At 49.6% G+C, this 24885-nt stretch overlaps 1 protein-coding gene across 2 annotated transcripts in view; it reads right to left on the bottom strand.

Moving 5' to 3' along the window:
- Positions 1 to 24885, bottom strand: part of pvrl2l (PVR cell adhesion molecule related 2 like) — a 350989-nt gene that overhangs the window by 252679 nt on the left and 73425 nt on the right. The window lies entirely within an intron of this gene.

Here is a 24885-nt window from a genome sequence, read left to right as displayed (position 1 = left end):
GCGCGAAACCGGGTTCAACAGTTCAATCTGCTTTTTGTGTTGATTGCTGTGATCAGTCTGATCACTGACACCTGGCCTCTCCTTTGAACTCTCTCTCTCTCTGTTGGACGGGCTGTCTGTCTGTCTCTGTCTGTGCTATTTCTTCTCTAGTAACTAGATTCTTAGAAGAATACAATACAATAAAATAGCAGGACAGGACATATTACATTTAAGAAGTTAAAAAATAAAGGACATTTAAAAAATAATAAAAATGAAAGTAAATACAGTGTATCTAAGTGTATATAAAGTGAAAGCGGTGTAATGTTCATTGATGTTGTTCAATTTGAGGAGGATCTGGCCAGAGGTGATTCATTGTAAAGTCTAATAGTTGCCAGGAATGTTCTCCTGTAACTGGAAGGTTCTCCTGTTTCTAGAAGGTTCTCCTGAATCTGGAATGTTCTCCTGTAACTGGAAAGTTCTCCTGTATCAGGAATGTTCTCATGTCTCAGGAATGTCCTCCTGTATTAGGAAGGTTCTCCTGTATCATGAATGTTCTCCTCTATCAGGAATGTTCTTCTGTATCAGGAATGTTCTCCGGTCTGTCCTTGTGAAGCAGAGCTAAAGCAGTCTGTTGAAGAACGTGCTCCGCTGTCCCTGCAGTAGGTGGTGGAGAGGGTGGTCCGGTTCTCCAATATGGACAAACATTTCTTCATGTCCTCCTCTCCACCTGTTCCGGATAGTCCTCTTTGCAGCCAATGATGGAGCCGGCCTTCCACACCAGTTTAGTGAGTCGGTTGGTTTTCTCCAGTTACAATGCTGCTCCCCCAGCAGACTACGGAGAAGTTCAGAGCACTGGTCCAACAGCCTGGTAGAACATCACCAACATCTCAGAGCACTGGTCCAACAGACTGGTAGAACATCTCCAACATCTCAGAGCACTGGTCCAACAGACTGGTAGAACATCATAATTGAGATTTGTCATATTACAAACATTTGAGGACTTGTGAACCTTTGAAGGAGTGCATTTTTTGTTCTTCTCGGTTTTTAAACCGCTGCCAAGCAGGGATGCTAAGTGCTAGATATTGCCAGCCTACATGGTTGGGTCCCATTTGGGAGTGGCTACAACCTGGTAAAGAAAGCTAAGCTATGACATGTTTCGAAAAAAAGAAGCTAAAATCAGCCCAAACTCTTAACAGGGTCTCAGATTTGCAAAGCCACACACCCTCTTCAAGTCCTGGATTTCAGACAGACAATTAACTCTTGTGGGTGTTTTGGGGGAAATTTCACCCCTTCACCTCATTGTAGGCCCTGTCCTGAGTGTCTGTGTTCAATCTTGGATATCCAGGACTAATATTTAGGAGATTATGACCATTTTTGCACTTGTCAAAAAATATGCGAATATAAGAGAATTCGGCCCAATTTGACCCGTTGGACCTTTTTTTGAGGCCCTTAACTCAGAGCTATCGGTCCAAAACTCTAGGGTATTCATATTAAGATGTTCCTCTTTGAATCTGAAGAGGATCCACATACCTAAGTTGGTTGAAAGTAGGACAAATTAACTAAAAGTTTGGTTTTAAGGATTTTCCTCTTGTAAAGATTCTAGAGGCGATTTCACCCCATGATGTCAATGTATTATATTTAGGTAAATATAATATGTAAGATTAATTTTAAAAGACAATTAGGAGGTTAAGGGTCAGTTGGCAGAGTAGTGTGTGTGTGTATGTGTGTATGTGTGTGTGTGTGTGTGTGCATGTGTGTGTTTAAAAAGATGTTAGTGTGTCAGAATTTCTTTTAATTTATTTATTATCAGTTCTGATTACAAATATTGGACTCTGGACAAATAACAGCAAATACTCATGGTCGCCCTATGCTCTAAAGAACAAGTATCAAAACTTAGCATTATTTCTTCTACTTTGTACTCTTGAAAAAACTGCAATATGTATATGTTTAATGAAATGAAAGAAGTTAGCTAAATTTAGATTTAGAATTACAGAGTTTGAATGTAAAAGTACATGTTAATATAAATATAATATGATCTACCTTAAAATTACAAAGAAAATCGTTAAATTGTTAGTATGGACATAGACCTTCATATAAGGAGCTACACATTTAATTACAGGTAATAATTGTTATTTTACATGAATTTGTATGTCATTTAAGAAAACGGTAAAAAGACTGTATTAATAATACAGTCATTTTTCTTTAAAAAAATGGGAAAAAAATGTTATTTTGAATTATTAGCATAATACTTAAATTAACAGTTGGGTTGTTAATTTACGGATAATGTCTGTAATTTCACAGAGTTTTGTATATAATTTGAAAAAAAGGAAAAACTACTGTAAATATTTAGAGTTATTTACCGTAAAATTAGGATCTTTTCTTACAGTGTAGAGTACAGGTACAGAAGCAACGAAATTGAAAAGAAAGGGGATGGAAGATTACAGCATAACATGAGGGAAGAGAGGCGAGAAAAAAAACAACCCCCGACTATGCTAAGGGGTACAGTGTGGGAGCAGGAAAAAAACACCTTAGCACATAAGCACATACATCTTAAACATAAATTGCAACGAGTAGGAAGGGGGGAGGGGAGGTAAGCCAAAGACTGGGTGATCTAAGCCCAGCCATTGGGGGCAGGAGGTGACCAGCACCGACAAGCAGCCAGCCCGGTCCTTCAGCCATTACAGCGCCGATCACAGGCCCAGTCCTGTCACACTGGGGGCAGGCGTGGGATGGGGAGGGGTAGTGAATGCATTTCAGTGTATGTTAAGTTCGTGTGAGCGTGGCCTGTTATGTCGTCCTCCCCCAGGCCACAACAGACAAAGTTCTCAGTCCGCAAGATGGTCGTTGCCATGGAGATAGCCTTGAAGGGTCCTGGGGAGAAAACAACCACAGGTGTCTGTGGATAGGGGAAGGAATGAGAGAGATTCTCGTTTCAGTGATCTTCGGGAGTTGTTGTTGAAGTAAGGGCCTTGGCCAGGGCCCGTCCTGGTAAGGGAGCGGAAAGCAGATAAGATTGGGATTGTTTGGTCTTCCAGTAGCTGCATTTCAATTTTGCGCAACCACTATTCCTCCATCTTCCTCCCGTTTGCCAATAGGATTTCAAATCGATCCACTTTCATTTGCAGAGCCGTCAGCTTCTCCACGATGTTATCATTCTGGCGGTTTAATGCCACAGTCTGAGTGCCAACAACTCTACCCAACGCAATCATGTCGGGCAGCCTTAGGGGCTTTACAGCTGTCACCGCTTTCCTTAATTTTCCGATAAGCCAGGGCAGCGCCAAATCCAAACAGCAGAAATCCTGTAATCATAGTTCCGAATAGGTAGATGTCTTCTACGTCCTCCACGGAGAGTGGTGCTAGGCACAAGACCCGCCACTTTGCGCTGGCCCATCGTGTATCCAGCAACATTCGTCCCAGCAGGACAGGCAGGTTCCCCCGAACCCGAGCTTCTCGTCGAGAAGATGGTGTCAATTGCGTTTAAGGACCAGTTGATTACGCCCATGGTTTTTAGTTCGAGAGTCTCTCCAGTATAGAGACAGACAAGACATGACGAGAGAAGCCAAGCAGGGAAGGGAAGGTCATGGGAAGGGGGGGGGAGAGAAAAAATGCGACCGCCTTCGGAGAGAGCCAGAGTTCTGCTACTGGTACTGGTATACTACATTTATAAACCATACCCAGCCCTACGATGAAGACCTTTCCTTGGGTGCACATGTGTCGTGAGTCTTGTATCTGAATCCCGTAGGTAATGGCGCCGTTGGTAGTTTGTGGCTCCCAGAGCAAGACTCCGGAACCGTGGATCCTTTCGCCCCCTGAATGGAGGCTGTGAAGTCGTCTGTGTGTGAGGGGCGATGGGTCAGGGGCATTAAACAAACCACGGGACGAGTGCACGCCACTTACTATTCTGCACCGCTTTGATTTCTCAAAGGTCTGAACACAAAGTCAGAGACAAGCCGCCCCGCTCGGCGACGTCGTGACCGCCGTGTCCACTTCCCACGGCCGCCGAGTCACCAGAAGGTGCGGCGTAACGACGGCGGCCCGTCTTTAAAACCTCACAGCGATATTCAGAAGCTCGAGGGTAGCGGCGAGCACATCAAAAGGACGGCGAGCGAGGGTTGAACCCTCTCTGGGCAGTTTGTCCGCATTTAACAAGACAGGTGGAATCGCTGTATCCCTTTCAAGTTCCCCCACGAAAACCTCGAGCTCTGCGTGTGAAGGATGATCTGAGCGCGAGGGAAGGACGCCCGCCACCTCTCCGTCTACCAGCTCCACCGCCTCCTTCAACGCGCCAGGAACAGAACGCTAATTAGCTTCCTCGACAGACGTCACGAGGATCGCACCGGAGGAGGAGGTGGGTCGCGGCTAACGGGATGTTGTTGGAAGGGGGGGAGGGGGGCTGTCGATGGATAGAAGGTTCACTTTTGTTAAGAATTACCTGAACCGAAAACGGGGAAATTTTCCGCCAATGGAACCGACCTCAAAGGCGAGCCGGTCGTTGGCGCTAACTAGGCAGCTATCTGCTCTGCTCGCGCGCCTCGCGTTGCTTTTCAAAGGTGAGGAGCTAATAAGCCTCCTTCCATTTTTTTTATTCCCCCCCAACTGCAACACCCCGACTGAAATCCTACAAGAGGCGGCCAATTAAAACGAACAGCGAGGGGGCGGGAGGCGCGGCGGCCATGCGGGATGGGAATGAGTTCACCGAACGATATTTTCTCCGTTGTGTCTGAGAGGTTCAACGAGGAGCATCATCAATCAGCGCACTCCAAAGGAAAATGAGGCGCACCTGGAGGGTTTTTAAAATGGGCTTCAGCTGCTCCAGTGAGAGTGGAGAGCAGAGCCATCCTCCTGGTTATTGGATGGCTGAAGGTGAAGGTAGAGTGCCTCTCTCTGTGCTACGTACTTGTTGCATTCGTAGGGTCTGTTTCACACGGATGAAGGTTTTCAGGGTTTCTAGGTGTAGGCAACGTTCACTGGTTCAAAACACAACTTGTCTTTCTTTTTTATTTTAAATAAATTCAACCAGGAAAAGCCTCATTGAGATGAAAACTCTCCTTTACAAGAGAGTCCTGGCCCAGACAGCAGCAGTAGACCATGACTCAAAGTTTCAGACAATGCAACATAAAATAACAGACAGACTATATTTAAAAAAATAAAGATAATTTGTTTAGATCACAGCATGAATAAAAACCAAAACTAAGACTCAAGTCATCATAACTCGGTTCACACAGGAGCACACACCTCCGTCAAAGAGAACATCTACAACCAGATGAACCTCCAACTCTTTCAATCTATTTTTTAAAACACCTGAAGAGAGAACCGGTTCCCGTGGACCGGATCAGTCTGCAGCAAATCCCAAGGAGCAGCAAACCTAAAACCTCTTTGTCCCATTTCTAGATGGAAGTTAGGGACGGGGAGCGAGAGGAGGCCTCACGCATACGTCTCAGTAGCTTCCAGGATGTTTCTGATGGATTAACGTACAAAGATACGATGGAAGAACGTTTCGAATAGCCTTATGAATAAGGACATACTAATGTTTTAGTCTCCGGATGGACAGAGCAGTCCAACCGACCCGAGCATACAGGGAGCTCCATGGAATGCTCCATGTAGACAGTATCTAGGGAGTGGAGACATTGAGAAGATGCATGTCTAAGACATCCCCATCATCAATCACAGGCATAACAGGAGCAGCAACAAGTCTCTTTTTAGCATCAAAAGAAAAGCAAGACTTATTTCTGAAATAGAAACCCAGCCTCAGCTTCAACTTCTTCACAAGTTGCTGAATGTGAGGTTTAAAAGAGAGAGAATCATCAATCAAGAAGCCCAGGTATTTAAATGATACAGACTTAATCACATTGAAATGTAATCATAGCTCGAAGGTTCAATGGCTTTTTTTTTTTTTTTTTTTAGACATCAGCTTTGTCTTTCCAGGATTCACAATGTATTTCAAAGTGTGTTGCACAGTATCAAAGGCTGTTTGTGAGTGAAAGAGGTCCTGATGCTGTGCAGCAGCAGAGCAGTAAATGACAGCATCATCTGCATGAAAGGGAACATTTGCATTTGGCACATTTTGACCGACACTGTTGATATAAATTGTGAATAAAAGTGGTCCTAGGACCGAACCCTGGGGCACACCTTTTATTACATCCAGAGAGCTGGAGGCGATGCCTTCAGCCTGGACCCACTGGGATCTGTTTGATAAATAATGTTTAAACCAACAGACAGTTTGTTCTGACAGTCCAATATTAAGAAGTCTCTGCTTCAGTACTGCATGATGGACAGTGTCGAAAGCCTTGGACAAGTCAATAAAAAGGGCTGCAGTGGTGTCCAAAGATTCAATAACATCACGTCCTACCTGTAATGCTGCTGTGGTTGTATTATGTTTCTTTCTAAAACCTGATTGATGGTCAGATAAAATATTGTTTATGATTAAAAGCTCCTTAAGTTGCTCACTCACGAGGGATTCTAGTGGCTTAGCTAAAACAGTTTGGAGAGACAGGCCTAGAGACCGTAAGTACAAACAGATCAGTACAGGACACGCCTTCACGGACACGCCTTCATGGACACGCCTTCAAATACACGCCTTCACGGACACACCTTCATGCACACACCTTCACGGACACGCCTTCACGGACACGCCTTCACGGACACGCCTTCATGGACACGCCTTCAAATACACGCCTTCACGGATACACCTTCATGCACACACCTTCACGGACACGCCTTCAAAGACACGCCTTCATGCACACGCCTTCATGCACATGCCTTCATGGACACGCCTTCATGCACACACATTCATGCACACACCTTCACGGACACGCCTTCGAGAACACACCTTCATGCACACACCTTCACGGACACGCCTTCGAGAACACACCTTCATGCACACACCTTCACGGACACGCCTTCGAGAACACACCTTCATGCACACGCCTTCATGCACACGCCTTCATGGACACGCCTTCGAGAACACACCTTCATGGACACGCCTTCATGGACACGCCTTCATGGACACGCCTTCGAGAACACACCTTCATGGATACGCCTTCATGGACACGCCTTCGAGAACACACCTTCATGGACACACCTTCACGGGCACGCATTCATGGACACACCTTCACGGACACGCCTTCATGGACACGCCTTCACGGACACGCCTTCTTTCACCGCTCAAGGACCTGCAGCCAACTCACCAGTACAACTCCTCACATGAATCCTCACTGAACGCTCTCGCCCACAGCACACAATTAAATACAGAGATCAATGGTTTCTTGGAAAGTGTAAACAACTCCCACCTGGCAGACGGCGCTCTGCCTCACACTCAACCCGCCCCCCCCTCCCCCTCCCCCTCCCAGCTCCCTCAGCATGGCTCTGCTGGGTCAGTGATGATGCTGCACCCCTCATTAAGACGTTAACAGACACACACAACCAATGCTACACCTCCACTCACTTAAACTCTACAAACACCTTTCACATAGTCTTGCTTCAGCACACACACACACAGGCGACTGGATGTTTTTGCACCAACAAACACACACACAAACACACACACACACAGAGGCATTTGCACACTCAAGACAAGACAAATGGAGACCGCATCTCGTTTGCCAGGCGCTGCCGTCGGGGCCTTATAAAACATGCATGGCGTGCATTCCCCAGCCGTGTTCGCCTCGGCAACACAGTCAAAACAATCCAAACACGAGCCGCGGCGGGGAGCACCGATTGGTGCTCGGCGGGCGCGCTCCGTCATCCTTCGACAGGGCAATTATTCCACCGACGCCTCACGCCGAAAAAACACAGCGGCCAAAACACACGCAGGAGCTAACATCCGGTGTGTGTGGGGTTGTGTGTGAGGGTGTGTGGGGGGGTGTATGTGAGGGTGTGTGTGGGGGTGTGTGTGAGGGTGTGTGTGAGGGTGTGTGTGAGGATGTGTGTGAGGGTGTGTGTGGGGGTGTGTGTGTGCACGTACCGGTGAATAATTCAAAGCTTTGCCCCCCACCGCATTATTTAATTATTGACCAGCAGCAACTAGACTCTGTGGCTGACCTGAGGGCCGGCCGGCATGGAGGGGGGGAGGGAGGGAGGGGGTGGGGGCAAGAAACACATGTCAGGGAGAGGTGGTGAAATGAAAGTGGGGGAGAGTTAAACAAGAGACAACGGGCTCCTGGTATCACAGAGAGCCGACATCAAGCCTAAATGAATCCCCAAAAGCCTTTGAATTGGAATTTGAAATGTTATAGAGACGCAGGCGGCGCCTCTGAATCCTATCTCTGCTCTATGCTCCAGCCCGCTGCCTCTCTGCATCTTCATTGCTATGGGGGGGGGGGGGGGGGGGGGGGTTCACACTGTGTATTCATTTCAGAGCAATTACCGCCCGCTGCAGGCCCCCCCCCCCCCATCCGTCTCTCCCCGAGTGTACCGGATGACATCCTGTCACTTCACCTGCACACATGTCTGTCACTCAAGAACACGGACACATATAAAAAATACATATATTAAAAAATCAAAGAGACCACTTCTTTTGTTTTTCTTCTCTAGTTTACAGAGAACCGTGTTGGTTATGTTTCATAAGCATATGCGATGTACTCGGCCACATAAATAGGTTGTTTTCCATGTAATCCATCATTACTTTCATCCGGCTTACTCACAGAGGGCTTCAACATAACGTTCTCCACCAGAACACATTTCAACCAAATGTGTTAACGACCTTTAATTTGTTGTTTTGTGCTCGGCAGCGATAATTGAGATAAACAATAAAGTTGTGTTTCTAGAGCGCCGTTTCAAACCGCTTTGAGGCTCCGAGCTGCTGCTCACGCCAACGACGGGCAGAAAATCCTCCCAAGTATAAATTATTATAGCCTCCGTCATTCTAGAGCACGCTTTAGAGCAGGGGTGCTCACACTTTTTCAGCATGTGAGCTACTTATTATGTGACCAAGTCAAGGCGATCGACCGGGGTGCTAGTGAGTCGCGCGAGCCGAGAAGGATTGTTGACGGGGACGGGGACTGAGGGGTGCTAGTGACTTTTTCTTTGCTCCGTCCCGATGCGCGCAAACCGGTGTCGGAGCTCTGCGGCGCACGAGACAGCGGGCAGAGGACTGTTAACGCGCGACACGTAGAGACAGAAATGACGTGCTGCTGCTGTAATGTGGCGCTATAGAGAAAGTGACAGGGGGGCGGGCCAATTTTTTTTAATGTCATGCGATCTACCATACTACGCCGCGATCGACTGGCAGGTCGCCGCGATCGACGTATTGAGCACCCCTGCTTTAGAGCAATGCATCTTCTCTGAGTTGAGCTCTTTCATCCGGCTTCACACAGGTTCACAGACGCAGCTAAAACCACTCATGACAATTGAAAGGGAGAGAAAGCAGCTCGAGTGTGCCGGGGTTGTCAAATTAACTCTTTTACCGGGCTGAATACTGCATATATTGAAAAAAACAAATTCAAAAAGTTAGTTTTCCCCGTTAAAGCACTTAAATAACCTTCCGTGCAGCGTGCCTGATGGTTACCACGTGTCCCTCAGCTCAGAGACGTGCCCTAACTCAGCTGGGGGGGAGAAGGTTGAACCAGTAAATATTCTTTATGGGCTGTGTTTATCTTTTTCACCTCTCTGCCTGCAGGTGTGAACGCTCACACGATTACAGAGTGAGGTTACTTCTCTGTATGTGAATGAATTAAAGTGTGCTGGGAGTCTTTGAGCCTGGAGCTAGAACCCCGGAGCTAGAACCCCAGAGCTAGAACCCTGTGGTTCGGAGTCTATCGCATTATGAAAACGACACTATCTGGCAAAAGGTGCATTTACAACGACCTTGTTTGAGCCTGGAGCTAGAACCCTGGAGCTAGAACTCCGGAGTTAGAACCCCGGAGCTAGAACTCCGGAGCTAGAACCCTGGAGCTAGAACCTCAGAGCGAGAAGCCTGCAGCTGGAACCCTGGAGCTACAACCCCACAGCTAGAACCCCGGAGCTAGAACCTCAGAGCTAGAACCCCAGATCTAGAACCCTGGAGCTAGAACCCCAGAGCTAGAACCCTGGAGCTAGAACCTCAGAGCTAGAAGCCTTGAGCTAGAACCCCAGAGCTAGAACCCCAGAGCTAGAACCCCAGAGCTACAACCACGTAGCTAGAACCTCAGAGCTAGAAGCCTTGAGCTAGAACCCCAGAGCTAGAACCCTGGAGCTTGAACCCCAGAGCTACAACCACGTAGCTAGAACCTCAGAGCTAGAACCCCGGAGCTAGAATCCTGGAGCTAGAACCCCGGAGCTAGAACCTCGGATAGAACCCCAGAGCTAGAACCCCGGAGCTAGAACCCCAGAGCTAGAACCCCGTAGCTAGAACCTCAGAGCTAGAAGCCTGCAGCTGGAACCCTGGAGCTACAACCCCACAGCTAGAACCCCGGAGCTAGAACCTCAGAGCTAGAACCCCAGATCTAGAACCCTGGAGCTAGAACCCCAGAGCTAGAACCCTGGAGCTAGAACCTCAGAGCTAGAAGCCCTGAGCTAGAACCCCAGAGCTAGAACCCCAGAGCTACAACCACGTAGCTAGAACCTCAGAGCTAGAACCTCAGAGCTAGAAGCCTTGAGCTAGAACCCCAGAGCTAGAACCCTGGAGCTTGAACCCCAGAGCTACAACCACGTAGCTAGAACCTCAGAGCTAGAACCCCGGAGCTAGAATCCTGGAGCTAGAACCCCGGAGCTAGAACCTCGGATAGAACCCCAGAGCTAGAACCCTGGAGCTAGAACCCCAGAGCTAGAACCCCGTAGCTAGAACCTCAGAGCTAGAAGCCTGCAGCTGGAACCCTGGAGCTACAACCCCGCAGCTAGAACCCCGGAGCTAGAACCTCAGAGCTAGAACCCTGGAGCTAGAACCCCAGAGCTAGAACCCTGGAGCTAGAACCCCGAAGCTAGAACCCTGGAGCTAGAACCCCGTAGCTAGAACCCCGGACCTAGAACCCTGGAGCTAGAACCCCAGAGCTAGAACCCTGGAGCTAGAACCCCGTAGCTAGAACCCCGGACCTAGAACCCTGGAGCTAGAACCCCAGAGCTAGAACCCTGGAGCTAGAACCCCGTAGCTAGAACCCCGGACCTAGAACCCTGGAGTTAGAACCCCGAAGCTAGAACCCTGGAGCTAGAACCCCGGACCTAGAACCCTGGAGCTAGAACCCCAGAGCTAGAACCCTGGAGCTAGAACCCCGGAGCTAGGGGACGCAGATGGACCGTTTAGAGCCAGTCTAGCCTCTGCTAGCCACCAGCCCTCTGCCGTGACTCATTTTCGGTAACAAGTGGAGCGCGGTGAAATTAGCAAGCTAATTAGCGAGCTAACAATATGCTAAATGAGCTAAACTGGAGAGAGCTAACTTTAATCCATGCACACTCTGGATTAATTATTAATGGTCTCTGAGACACTCATCCTGATGCATGGACTTGTTTTTTCAGGGATAACTTACACTATATGAAGCAAAGCTTAACACAACGAGGATACATGTGCACGAGGGTCCCAACCTCATCGCTTCAGTGTAATATTTGGTAGTATTCATAATTATGTTTGTCAACATTAAAATAACTGAAGTTTTAACTTTTGTTTCAACTTGCTGGCCCGTTTGACCTGAACCCAAACCGTGAGAATATTTAAACAACGCGTCTCACATTTAATAACCGGACCTTTAAGTGAGAACCGGCCCCGAAAGACTAAACATTATTAGCTTGTTCCACTAAAAGCAGATATACTATTTGGACACAAGAAAAAAAGAGAAACTAGTGATCTGAAATTAAACATGAACTGTCTTCAAAAAACCTTCAAGCTCAAGTTATCCGATAACCGGTTCCCTGAAGGAGAAAGCTCAAAGTCTACAGCCAGCAGAGGGAAATAACAGACTGCTAGCTGAGCCTTTCAAGATCCTCCGTGGCCGTCGGACAAGAGACAGCTCTGCACACCTCCCTGCAACAGGTGTGATGGTAGAGGAGAGCGACGGAGTGGATTAGATGGAGATCTGTTGTGTTGCAAAGCAGAACAGGGATGGAGAGGGAGAGCGAGACCGGGAGGGGAGACTGGAAGAAAGAGTAACCTACTTCTTTCTTCTTTTTTCCACATGTCAGCGCCACAACTGGTTGTTTGTGTTCAGCCACACACACACACACACACACACACACCACCACAATTACCTTCAGCCTCCTGGAATCAATCTGTGGGACTAGATTGACAAGAGTCCTGGAGGGGCCGGCAGACGGAGTACGAGAATCCTCACGACCGTAAAGCAACGTGTCCTCGTAGAACCGTCGGTAGCCTTTTCCTACAAACGTCCATCAACCGGCAATCAGCCTCCACCGGCCCGAGGCTCAGGAGCACAGCGATGGGAGGAGATCGTACGTTTGGGTTCATAAATAAGTCAACAGTTACTTCTGGTTTCACCGTGAGAACTACTTGGTTGAGTTAAGGCATCAAAACTACTTCAAAGATCGTACGTTGGGGTAAATAATGGTGTAACGGCGTCCATGCCGTCACCCGTTGTTTTCCCTACACACACAGGGTACGCCAATACGGGGTGTTTGGTAACTGCTCTTTAACGCCGACTGCTCTGCTCACTCTCCTGCATCTCCTCTCCAGCTCATATAGCTGAGGGCTAATCACACGCATCGATTGGCCTCAGCTGCTGGCTGATTACCAATCAGCCAGCAGCTGAGGCCAATTAGACACTGTTCCCTGAACCACACCCCCACAGCTGCCACAAAGGGAAATAAGTCAACAATTACTTCTGGTGTCACGGTGAGAACGACTGGGGCAACATCACTACTTTGTAATATGTCGGTAAAGATTGTGTGTTGGGTTCATATAGATGGTTTTAGCATTGTGGCTAACATCTCAGAACCACTTGACAAAAAAAGGTTGTTCCCACAATGCATCTGGACATTGCAGCAGCTTCTTCCCTTCCAGTCAGACTGATGGCAAAACCAAACTACTGAAGTGTGTGTACTAACCAACACTACCTCACTACACTCATGTAACATTTATATCTTTAATTATCGCACTGTGTTGATTGTTGTAAATGTCATTGTCTGTTGTTGCACCAGCCGCCATTACCCAGTCCTTGTGTACGTAAATATACATGGCAACCGTTATTTCTAAACGGTTGCCTCAGAGCGCTGCACTACATCTCCACTGGGTCTGGGCTGCTGGTCGAGGCACACATGGCAAAATAAAACCTTGGATCTTGAATCTTGACCTCGTACGATGACACAACAACCCCGCCTTCCTCATCAGTCAGCCATGTGGTCAGCCATGTTGTAAAGTGGCGTAAACATCGTGTTAGCTCTACTCTGTGTTGGTAACTCGTGGCTGGTCTGACCACAGTGTGATGTGTTTCAACCAAACTGCAGAACCGCCCCGCGGAGCTGCACACAACACATCCCATAATTACAGTGAGTCGCCGCGCGGCTCTGGAAGCATGGAGCCTCGTCTCGGCTGATCTTATGTCTCTACATCCTCCGTGGGCTGCAGAGCTCTGTGTGTGCACGGTGGCCCTTCAGAGGGCCGGCCGAGCCGAGGCCAGGCGGGCGTTCATAATCCATCCAAAGCTCATTCCACCCCCCCCCCCGGCAGGACATTTCGGCTGTAAACGGCTTGTTTGTGCACCGTGGCGTCTGACTATTATGTCCAAGTGTAAGAGCTGGTAAACATCCTCGTGTACGCAGATATTATGAATGTATGTGTGTGTGTGTGTGTGTGTGTGTGTGTGCGTAGATGCTGTACACGCGTGTGTCATTACAGGCTTGACAGCCCGGCTTTCATGTGCCAATGTTGGATAGGGAAATAAAGGAAGAGAGGAAGTTGGAGAGAAGGATTAAGAGAGAGAGAGAGAAATAGGGGGGAGGGAGAGAGAGATAGACAGAGCGAGAGAGAGAGAGAGATAGAGGGGGGGGAGAGAGATAGACAGAGAGAGAGAGAGGAGAGAGATAGAGGGGGGGGAGAGAGATAGACAGAGAGAGAGAGAGGAGAGAGATAGAGGGGGGGGAGAGAGATAGGGAGAGAGAGGGGAGCTAGAGAAAGAAAGAAAGAAATAGTCTGTGCAGAGGATTAATGTTGTGGCCATTTCCTCTTTTCCTGAATCTCGAGGTTAATCTCATCACCTGTGAAAGCGGCGGGTAATAGCGCACGACGGCACCTCCGGAAACAGTGTGTGTGGAGGGGGGGGGGTATATGTGTGTGTGAGGGGGGGAGGGAGGGGGGGGGGTTCTGGACAGACTGCCACCCTTCAATGAAAGAATCACACACACAGTTTCCACGCCCTAACCCTCGCTTCAACCCACTGCGGCGGACATCTTTGTGGGAAGCCGCGCCGCTAGCTAACGGTGAGCGGTTCAACCGTCAGTCGCTCCCGTGGACACGGCGCCCCGTCGCTCATGTCGTCACCTTTGTGTATATGTGAATAATAGGTTCTTTTTCCGGGTTCGTTGAAAGTGGAACGCCCACTCAGCCGTCGGCAGGAAGCAGTGGTGCAGGTAACCGCCGTTAGCGTAGCCGCGAGGCAGCGCTAGCACAAGTCCGCGTTATCCGTGTGGTCGGAAACAACATTTGAAGAGTTCTCCGTACAGCTCAGGGTGTCTCTGCTGACCGGGAACTGAAGCCGCTTGTTCGTATCGCTCTCCCACAAGCGCCAGATGATATTTATATAAACATAGATTTGACCTCGCAGAACCCGAGAGCCGCGTCCCGGTCAGCGTCTGGCGGAGAGGTGGGTGCAGCAGGTACACCTGATCCCTCAGAGGAATCCATATCGGATGAAGTGCACACGCGATGATCAGAATGGCCACCGACACCGCCATGTTGGATCTGTGCGTCCTCAAACAGCGGCAGGGAGGGCGATACGGAGAGAGGAGGAGAGGACGCCATGACAAACAGAAAGTTTAAAACGAGTGAGAGGACGAAGCAGCACGGGGGGGGGGGGGGGGGGGGTCAATTTAATCTTCTTGAGCACCTTTGATTTCCTGACTTTAAATAAAGTCTGACGAGGCTGGAAGTGGAGAGAGGACGCTCGGAGGAGGAGGAGGAATCGCCGGCGTAATTAGCCGGCGCGGCGGCCGAGACCTGATCTGCATTTGAGACGCCGTGGGGGGGGGGGGTAAAAAGGGCCCCGGATCCCTCGCTTTAATTACTACCTGCCCCGCCCACTTCTCAGAACACAGCCAGCCCGAAGAAGAAACAACATTATCTGCTCCGCGTGGAGCTCTCTGACGTCGTTTTCACCGTCTCATCTTTTCTCTCTTGGAGGCCGTGGGAGTTATTAGAAAGAGGTGAAAGATTGATGGAGATTGGGGGGGGGGGGGAGGGGGGTAGATAGAGATCCCCAGAGTGACGGAATCCATCCGGAACGAAGCTCCAAAGTCTACTCCTGATGACCGCCGGCATCAGACAGGAGCGTTCACACCTCCACGCTACACACTACACGCTACATGCTACATGCTACACGCAACATGCTACACACTACATGCTACACGCTACACGTCAGGCTGAAAGTCGTTTAGATCCGCTTAATGAACGACGACCTGAAGGAACAAATACTCCCAAATTCATTCATATATATATATATATATATATATATATAAGTTTGAAACTAAGTTAAAGCCATGTGAATAGAACTCGAGGAGACGAGGAGGACGAGACGAGGAGACGAGGAGACCGGGACGAGGAGGACAAGACAACGGGACGAGGACACGAAGAGGACGAGACGACGAGGCGGAGACGAGGAGGAGACGAGGAGGCGGAGACGAGGAGACGAGGAGGCGGAGACGAGGAGGCCGACACGAGGAGACGAAGAGGCGAAGACGAGGAGACGGAGACGAGGAGACGAGGAGGCGGAGACGAGGAGGCCGACACGAGGAGACGAGGAGGCGAGACGAGGGAGGCGGAGGCGGAGGCGGAGGCGAGGCGGAGGCGAGGAGGCGAGGAGGCGAGGAGGCGAGGAGGCGAGGAGGCGAGGAGGCGAGGAGGCGAGGCGGCGAGGAGGCGAGGAGGCGAGGAGGCGAGGCGGCGAGGAGGCGAGGAGGCGAGACGAGGAGGCGGAGACGAGGAGACGAGGAGGCCGAGACGAGGAGACGAAGAAGCGAAGACGAGGAGACGGAGACGAGGAGACGAGGAGGCCGAGACGAGGAGGCCGAGACGAGGAGGCCGAGACGAGGAGACGAGGAGGCCGAGACGAGGAGGCCGAGACGAGGAGGCCGAGACGAGGAGACGAGGAGGCCGAGACGAGGAGACGAAGAAGCGAAGACGAGGAGACGGAGACAAGGAGACGAGGAGGCCGAGACGAGGAGGCTGAGACGAGGAGACGAGGAGGCCGAGCCGTCGGTGCTGTGGCGTTGATGAATCGGGCATCGGGTCGTCGGGCTGCAGGAGGAGGAGGCCCCGTGGCCCTGTGGCCCCTGAGGAGACGAGCAGCACAACAACGTAACGGGCCGCAGGGCCTCCAACGCAGCGGCAGATGGTTTCCATCATCAGGAAGAGAACGAGACAGACAGACGACCGCACTGCAGATCACACACACACACACTCACACACACACACTCACACACACACACTCACACACACACTCACACTCACACACACACACACATACACATGTGGTGTGTCAACACCTCCTCACTCCCAATTCGACACATATGGATGTGTTGTTGTTGTCAGGACTTCTAGTCAAATATAGCTGTGTGTGTGTGTGTGTGTGTTCATAATAACAGTGTTTCCCATTTAACGACAGAGACCGTGGTGACCCGCCACGGTCTCTGTCGTTAAATGTAAAGCATCACTACATGTTGTGTTTATGAAGAGGTGTTTGGCTTGAAATACATGAAATCACTCACACACACACACACACACACACAACACACACACAAACACACACGAACACTCACACACACACACACAGTGGGTGTCACGGCTAGCCTCGAGAGAGGAGAGCACATCACTCCTCCACCTGATTTAATGCATTTAACCCTTCACTGAAACACACACACACACATTTGAACACACACACACACACACACATTGTAATGCAGTACATGACACGATGTGTGTCAACAGCCAGAGGTTCCCGACCGTCGGCCACGTGTGTGTGTGTGTGTGTGTCCCGAGTCTGTTTAAATGCCATGAAAGGTCGGCTGTAGCCGAGGCCCGAGCGGAAACCGTGACACACACACACACACACACACACACACACACACACACACACATCGGAAGTGTATGGGATGGACCGTGTGATTTTCATTCATATATGCATCAACATGTCAGAGGAGCTTCATACAGCTCGTCATCTGACTCTGATGAAGAGGAGGAGGAGGAGGAGGACATGACACCCACTGATCCTCAACCCCTTGTGTGTGACTGGAGGCTCAGAGGAGGGTCTCACTGTGAGGTCGTGGTTCCTTCACACTGCGGCCTTTGTTCCCATGAGGGTTGCTATTGGTCCAGAGGGGGGCCGGTGGTCATGTGATCTCACCAGCATCTGAACACACACAGCGGAGGCTCATGCTCCGCCTAACCGCTCGGTGGTTATGCTTTGAAGGGTGTGGGGGCCACAATGGGTCAAACTCGTCAGGGACAGTGTGTCAGCAGCCGGGCGCCACGGTGCGATTACGCCACGGACCTTTAACTAAGGACCTCGTTCATGGGGAATGATGAGAGAAGAATGAGGGGGGGGGGGAGAGGGGGATGAGGGGGGGTGCGGTCACGGAGGAGCAATTCGGGATGACGACGCGGGGAGACGGGAGATTAAAAAGAAGGAGCGCCGGGCGCACAGAGGGCTCTTAGGGATATGAAATATTCACGAGACGCCTAAATGATCGAGCGGGGGGGGGGGGGGGGCTTTACATCCTCAACATCTGTATTCTCCTCCAGCGTCCGAGGACACGAGCATGAGAGGGAAGGACACGAGAGGTGAGGAGTGACACTTCTACATCTGGGTGGCTCTTCTCCAGGAGGACGGCGTGATAGGAAGCCCCGCCCCCTCTGACACCTGCAACGTGGTTCGTAGGAAGCCATGTTGGATTCACCTGAGAGCTGCAGTCACCTGACAAAGACCCGTCATCATATTACAGCACGCAGTTACTTGATTTCAATATTCTATGGGCTACTTTGTATCTTCTGTTTGGTTATTTATTTCATTGCTCCACAAGTCTCCACCCCCACAAGTCTTGACTAGTCTCCACCCCCACAAGTCTCTACTAGTCTCCACCCCCACAAGTCTTGACTAGTCTCCACCCCCACAAGTCTTGACTAGTCTCCACCCCCACAAGTCTCTACTAGTGTCCACCCCCACAAGTCTCTACTAGTCTCCACCCCCACAAGTCTTGACTAGTCTCCACCCCCACAAGTCTTGACTAGTCTCCACCCCCACAAGTCTCTACTAGTGTCCACCCCCACAAGTCTCTACTAGTCTCCACCCCCACAAGTCTTGACTAGTCTCCACCCCCACAAGTCTTGACTAGTCTCCACCCCCACAAGTCTCTACTAGTGTCCACCCCCACAAGTCTCTACTAGTCTCCACCGCCACAAGTCTTTACTAGTCTCCACCCCAACGAGTCTCCACCCCCACAAGTCTCCACCCCCACGAGTCTCTACGAGTCTCCACCCCCACAAGTCTCCACGAGTCTCCACCCCCACGAGTCTCCACCCGCACAAGTCTCCACGAGTCTCCACCCCCACGAGTCTCCACCCCCACAAGTCTCCACCCCCACGAGTCTCCACCCCCACGAGTCTCCACCCCCGCCGCTCCCTCTAGCCACCAGACGCCAGCAGTCTCCCATCGTACCCCTCCAGCCCCGCCCTTCACAACCCTTCTACCCTTCTCCTTCCGGCCGATAACCATCCCTTCATTCATGTATTCACAACAAACTGGAGACTCACATCCCTCGTGGTGCTCGTTAGTGAAGTGATTCATGACTTTAGAACGCCACTAAACACGCGTGTGTGTCTCCTCTGACGGCCGTTACTCTGCGTGGAAGACGAGGACACGGAGAGACAGACGTGGACGGAAAAAAGAAAATCCCCAAACTGCTCTGGGGTCAGTTGTGAGGGGGGTTATGATAATTAAGATGCAGCTGGTTCACCAACACCAGCTGACCCTGTCTCCATGACGACGGACCTCCTCAGATGACCCGACGCAGCAGCGCTCATCAACCGCCAGAAACAAACCACTGATGATCTTCCCCTATCAGATGATTACGCTGGTCCCATGAATCTATTTCATCTGCTTCCGCAACACACACACACGCTCACACACTCACACTCACACACACACACACACACACACACTCGCGAGGTGTGAGCTTATCCGATTCATTGTTTCCGTAACAACGCTGATTGAAACGGATCAAATTTAATGCAATCAATCCCCTCGAGAAATCAGGAGGCACCAACGCTGAATTGTAAGTATGAGGAGGAGAAGGAGAAGGAGGAGAAGGAGGGGAAGGAGGAGGAGAAGGAGGGGAAGGAGGCGCAGCGGAGCATCGAACACGCGGTGTGCTCACGGAGGGAAGGAGTTCATCACTAAGTGCTTTGAGTACAGCGGGAGTGAACTCAGAGGAGAGGTACGAGAGAGCTGCTGATCACAATGAAGAGGAACACACACACACATCGCAGAGACGGAGTGAAGGTACACACTCTGGGACACACACACCACACACACACACACACACACACACACACTCAAACACACACTAAGATTTGCCGGCTGGTGAAATCAAGCTGGCTTTGTGACTGTAAGTCCTGAAAATTAGATAGCTTGCCGCTATTGCGTCCCATTGAGGGATCACACACACACACACACACACACACATACACATACACATACGCACATGCTCGTGCACACACACACACCGCTTAAATCTTCTCCTGCTGACCGTGTGCTCCTGGCATGTGCTGCTGCTGACTTGATTACATTCATATGGCGTGGGTGTTAGTGTGCGAGTGTGTGTGTGTTAGTGTGTGTTAGAGTGTGGCCTGATCCTCTGGATTTCCAGAATCACCGCTGCAATCTGTTGCATGGATGGATGGACGGGTGGAAAACAGACCACGGGAAAAACTAATTACAGAACAGAAGGTCCTTGGGCAAAGAAACATACACATACACACACTCACACACACACACACACACACACACACACACTCTGCCCTTGTCTCAGTCTCTCTCTCTCTCTCATGCGCTGAGGGATGGGTCATCCCTGATCCCTCCGTCACCTTTACCGCCATAAAAACATAACTGCGGCGCGATTGGCCGATCATCACGACGCACTTCACCTCCACCGTCGTCACACACACACACACACACACACAACACACACACACACACACACACACACACACACATGTGTCCGTGCAGATTAGAACCAATCCGATAAATCTGGTTATATTGAATCTTTAATGCAGAGGCTTCTTCCTCGTATTGTTTTTGTTTTCAATCCAAACAGCTGATCGCAAAGAGACGAAGAGACGCCGTAACGTCGTGAGCGAGCGCCTCGAGAGCGTGGCGAGAACGAGGCCGCGCACGACCTCATCACGATGCGGGCGGCGCCGTTCAGTATGGTGCGACGCCTTTCTATTTCTTGAAGCCTCCTTTTAGTACAACAAACTGTGGCAAGAACACGACGCCACATGCAGAACCGACAGCATCCATACGCACCGCGGCCTCGTCATAATACTACTTCCTGTCTCTGCTCTTCACCCGTGAACCCGACATCCATGTGTGATGGATGTCAGGTTGCACCGAAAGAAAAGGTACCACGGTTCCTGTATACAGTTTCGTCAGAATCGTAAGTATTGGAAGTTTCGTAAGTATCGTAGGTTTCGTAAGTATCTTAGGATTCGTACGTTTTGGAAGTATCGTAAGTTTCGTAAATTTCGTAAGTTTTGTAAGTTTCGTAAGTAATGTAAGTTTCATAAGTAATGTAAGTTTCATAAGTATCGTAAGTTTCATAAGTATCGTAAGTATTGTAAGTTTCGTAAATTTCTGAATTTTCGTAAGTATCGTAAGTTACGTAAGTATCGTAAGTTACGTAAGTATCGGAAGTTACGAAAGTATCGTCCGTTTCGTAAGTATCGTGTATCGTGCTATTTATGGCAGGTATCATACGCGGTGGAACCGTACGCAGTGGGTTGGTTCAGTCTTCTCTCTGAGCTCACTCGCCGACAACGGAATCGTTGCCAGACGACGTTGAATGTGTCAAAATGGCTGCCGCCCAACGGCTAGCGGGAACACAGCTGCGTCCTGCACGCCGTCTCGCCCGTCTGATGCCAGGACACGGCGGCGGCGCTCGCATTGGATTTGGTTTGGAGTCGGAAGCTGTGTGTGTCTATCCGAGTGGATTACAGTCTGGCTGGAATGTGTGATAAAGTGTGTGTGTGTGTGTGTGTGTGATGTGTGGTGTGTGTGTGTGTGTGTGTGTGTGTGTGTGTGAGATCGCTCAGGAACCGTTCCACTTCACCTCAGAAAATACAACAAAAAGAAAGAAAAATAAAAGCCAATTACAGCACCCAGAGGAAAGCCGTGTTCCGTTGCTTGTTGTGTTGAAAAGTCCAAAACACAGAGACGTTCAACTAAACATGATTTACTAAAAGCCTCAAACGCCTCGCGGTGAAGCTGGGATCTGATTGGTTTGTGCTCAAATCATCACGGAACAGAATGAGGTAAAAAAACAACAACATTTACTCAGGCTGAGTCCAGACTTCAGGCTGAATCTAGACTACAGGCTGAGTCTAGATTGCAGGCTGAATCTAGACTGCAGGCTGAGTCTAGACTACAGGCTAAATCCAGACTACAGGCTGAGTCTAGATTACAGGCTGAATCTAGACTGCAGGCTGAGTCTAGACTACAGGCTGAGTCTAGACTACAGGCTAAGTCTAGACGACAGGCTCAGTCTAGACTACAGGCTGAGTCCAGACTACAAGATGAGTCTAGATTACAGGCTGAATCTAGACTACAGGCTGAGTCCAGACTACAAGATGAGTCTAGACTACAGGCTGAGTCCAGACTACAAGATGAGTCTAGATTACAGCCTGAGTCCAGACTACAAGATGAGTCTAGATTACAGGCTGAATCTAGACTATGGCTGAGTCTAGATTACAGGCTAAATCTAGACTACAGGCTGAATCTAGACTACAGGCTGAGTCTAGACTACAGTCTGAGTCTAGAGTACACACTGAGTCCAGAGTAGAGGCTGAGTCTAGACTAGACACTGAGTCCAGACTACAGGCTAAGTCTAGACAACAGGCTGAGTCTAGACTAGACACTGAGTCCAGACTACAGGCTAAATCTAGACAACAGGCTGAGTCTAGACTACAGGCTGAGTCTAGTTTACAGGCTGAGTCCAGACTACAGGCTGAGTCTAGATTACAGGCTGAATCTAGACTACAGGCTGAGTCTAGACTACACACTGTGTCCAGACTACAGGCTAAATCTAGACTACAGATGAAGTCTAGACAACAGGCTGAGTCTAGACTACAGGCTGAGTCTAGATTACAGGCTGAGTCTAGATTACAGGCTGAGTCCAGACTACAGGCTGAGTCTAGATTACAGGCTGAGTCTAGACTACAGGCTGAGTCTAGATTACAGGCTGAGTCTAGACTACAGGCTGAGTCTAGATTACAGGCTGAGTCAAGACAACAGGCTGAGTCTAGATTACAGGCTGAGTCTAGACTACAGGCTGAGTCTAGATTACAGGCTGAGTCTAGATTACAGGCTGAGTCCAGACTACAGGCTGAGTCTAGACTACAGGCTGAGTCTAGATTACAGGCTGAGTCCAGACTACAGGCTGAGTCTAGATTACAGGCTGAGTCTAGACTACAGGCTGAGTCTAGATTACAGGCTGAGTCAAGACAACAGGTTGAGTCTAGATTACAGGCTGAGTCCAGACTACAGGCTGAGTCTAGATCAGGGGTGCTCAATACGTCAGTCGATCGCGGCGACCTGCCAGTCGATCGCGGCGTAGTATTGGTAGATCGCATGACATAAAAAAAAATTGGCCCGCCCCCCTGTCACTTTCTCTATAGCGCCACATTACAGCAGAAGCACGTCATTTCTGTCTCTACGTGTCGCGTTAACAGTCCTCTGCCCGCCGTCTCGTGCGCCGCGGAGCTCCCGACACCGGTTTGCGCGCATCGGGACGGAGCAAAGAAAAAGTCTCACTAGCACCCCCCCCCCCCCCGTCAACAACTCTGCTCGGCTCGCGCGCGGCAGGTGAGCACACTTACTAGCCCCGTCGGTCGATCGCCTTGACTTGGTCACATAATAAGTAGCTCGCTTGGTGAAAAAGTGTGAGCACCCCTGGTCTAGATTATAGGCTGAATCTAGACTAAGGGCTAAATCTAGACTACACACTGAGTCCAGACTACAGGCTAAATCTAGACTACAGGCTAAGTCTCGACAACAGGCTGAGTCTAGATTACAGGCTGAGTCTAGACTACAGGCTGAGTCCAGACTACAGGCTGAATCTAGACTACAGGCTGAGTCTAGACTACAGGCTGAATCTAGACTACAGGCTGAATCTAGACTACAGGCTGAATCTAGACTACAGGCTGAGTCTAGACTACATGTGTAAACTCATGCAAATACTCCGAAAAGGTGGCTGCTGGGATGCCGGTTCCCCCGAGGCCGCTCCAGGTGTCTCTACAGCCGCTGGCCATCTATATTATATATATACACTACCGTTCAAAAGTTTGGGATCACTTAGAAATGTCCGTATTTTTCAAAGAAAAGCATTGGTTTTTTCAATGAAGATAACATTAAATCAATCAGAAATACACACTATACATTGTTAATGTGGTAAATGACTATTCTAGGTGGAAACGTCTGGTTTCTAATGAAATATCTCCATAGGTGTATAGAGGCCCATTTCTATCAACTATCACTCCAGTGTTCTAATGGTACATTGTGTTTGCTAATCGCCTTAGAAGACTAATATCTGATTAGAAAACCCTTGAAAACCCTTGTGCAATTATGTTAGCACAGCTGAAAACAGTTATCCTGGAGATATAAGCTATACAACTGGCCTTCCTTTGAGCTAGTTGATTATCTGGAGCATCACATTTGTGGGTTCGATAAGACTCTCAAAATGGCCAGAAAAAAATAACTTTCATGTGAAATTTGCCAGTCTATTCTTGTTCTTAGAAATGAAGGCTATTCCATGCGAGAAATTGCAAAGAAACTGAAAATTTCCTACAGCGGTGTGTACTACTCCCTCCAGAGAACAGCACAAACGGGCTCTAACCAGAGCAGAAAGAGAAGTGGGAGGCCCCGGTGCACAACTCAGCAAGAAGACAAGTACATTAGAGTCTCTCGTTTGAGAAATAGACGCCTCACAGGTCCTCAACTGGCAGCTTCTTTAAATGGTACCCGCAAACGCCAGTGTCAACGTCGACAGTGAAGAGGCGATTCCGGGATGCTGGCCTTCTAGGCAGAGTGGCAAAGAAAAGCCATATCTGAGACTGGCCAATAAAAGAAAAGATTGGTATGGGCAAAAGAACACAGGCATTGGACAGAGGAAGATTGGAAAAGGTGTTCTGGACAGATGAATCCAAGTTTGAGGTGTTTGGATCACACAGAAGAACATTTGTGAGGCAGAACAGGTGAAAAGATGCTGGAAGAGTGCCTGACACCATCTGTCAAGCATGGTGGAGGTCATGTGATGGTCTGGGGCTGCTTTGGTGCTGGTAAAGTGGGAGATTTGTACCAGGTAAAGGGGATTTTAAATAAGGACGGCTATCACTCCATTTTGCAACGCCATGCCATACCCTGTGGGCAGCGCTTGATTGGAGCCAATTTCCTCCTCCAACAGGACAATGACCCAAAGCACACCTCCACATTGTGCAAGAACTATTGAGGGAAGAAGCAGGCAGCTTGCTGTCTGTAATGGAGTGGCCAGCACAGTCACCAGATC

This window comes from Pseudoliparis swirei, chromosome 1 (assembly GCF_029220125.1).
Source record: "Pseudoliparis swirei isolate HS2019 ecotype Mariana Trench chromosome 1, NWPU_hadal_v1, whole genome shotgun sequence".
In the NCBI taxonomy this organism is placed as follows: Eukaryota; Metazoa; Chordata; class Actinopteri; order Perciformes; family Liparidae; genus Pseudoliparis; species Pseudoliparis swirei.
This window is presented reverse-complemented; position numbering and strand designations above follow the sequence as displayed.